Raw genomic sequence first — 850 nt, forward strand, 5'->3', positions numbered from 1 at the left:
AGCAGGGCTGGCCCTGCTGGGTAGCTGGACGGGAGACCACCAAGGAAGTCCAGGGTCATTATGCAGAGGCAGACCACGGCAAACCACCTCTGTTTGTCTCTTGCCTTGGAAGCTCTACGGGGCCACCATAAGTCGGCTGCGACTTGACAGCACTTTCTGCCACCGTGTTACTTTTGGCCTGACCTGGATGGCCCATGGTAGCCTCATCTCGTCAGATCTCAGGAGCTAAGCAGGGTCGGCCCTGGTTAGGATTTGGATGGGAGACCACCAGGGAAGTCGAGGGTTGCTACGCAGAGGCAGGCCAGGGCAAACCACCTCTGAATGTCTCTTGCCTTGAAAACCCAATGGGGTCGCCATAAGTCGGCTATGACCTGATGACATTTCCACCACCACTGTGTTGGGCACATCCCTCAGGAGCAGACACCGGGCCACGAGGATTTGGGAAGAAGAGACGAGTGTCGTCGTCTTTCCGTCCCAGCATTCCAAGACAGATGGGCAGTGGGCGGCACAAACAGCCTGGGGATCGGATCCACCCTTCTCTACCAGGGAAGAGATCTAAAATTAAGAGCTTTTATTTTTAGTGCGCAAAGCTGCAGTACTGTTTGTCTCTTGACTTGTCTTGTGCGAGGGGACTGCCGTCCTTCCGTTCGTTTGGACCGCCATCCTTTTCCAGTGCAGGACGACGACAACCCTGTGAGGAGTGTTAGGCTGGGAGAGCAGGACTGGTCCACGGGTCATGCCGTGAGCCAGTTTGGTGTAGTCAGGGCTCTTTTTGTAGAAAAAGCCCAGCAGGAACTCATTAGCATAATAGGCCACACCCAATAGCAGAAACTCATTAGCATATTAGGCC

Source organism: Gekko japonicus, unplaced genomic scaffold (assembly GCF_001447785.1).
Source record: "Gekko japonicus isolate JY-2015 unplaced genomic scaffold, Gekko_japonicus_V1.1 scaffold4495, whole genome shotgun sequence".
Lineage (NCBI taxonomy): Eukaryota > Metazoa > Chordata > Lepidosauria > Squamata > Gekkonidae > Gekko > Gekko japonicus.